Below are 586 nucleotides of genomic sequence, written 5' to 3'. Positions count from 1 at the left end.
CACCTCAGGATCTGTGGACCCCACAGGATCACCTCAGGATCTGTGGACCCCACAGGATCCCCACCTAACATATTCCCACCTTACCTCCTAATCCTATTTTACTCTTCCCCATGTCACACTTCCCATAAACCCCACCTACCTTCAAAATTCAAAAACATTTCCTCCCCAATCCCACCTTCAATGGCTGAACCTACCCTCTTCCCTCTCCCTATATATACCCTTCCATTCTACTTCATTTTCACACAACACTACCCCCTCTACTATACATTGGCCGAATCCATCTCCCCTCACTCTCCTCCAATTTCTTCTTCTTCTTCTTCTTCTCTTCTTTCTTCTCTTGCTCGAAGGCGAGTAATATTTTAAGTTTGGTGTGGTAAAAGCATAAGCTTTTTTTTCCATTACCATCAATGGCACCTAAGGCCGGAGAATCCTCTAGAAAAGGAAAAGGGAAGACAAAAGCTTCCACCTCCGAGTCATGGGAGATGGAAAGATTCATCTCCAAGAGCCATCAAGACCACCTCTATGATGTTGTGGCAAAGAAGAAGGTGATCCCTGAGGTCCCTTTCAAGCTCAAGAAAAATGAGTA

This window comes from Arachis duranensis, chromosome 9 (assembly GCF_000817695.3).
Source record: "Arachis duranensis cultivar V14167 chromosome 9, aradu.V14167.gnm2.J7QH, whole genome shotgun sequence".
NCBI lineage: Eukaryota > Viridiplantae > Streptophyta > Magnoliopsida > Fabales > Fabaceae > Arachis > Arachis duranensis.
This window is presented reverse-complemented; position numbering follows the sequence as displayed.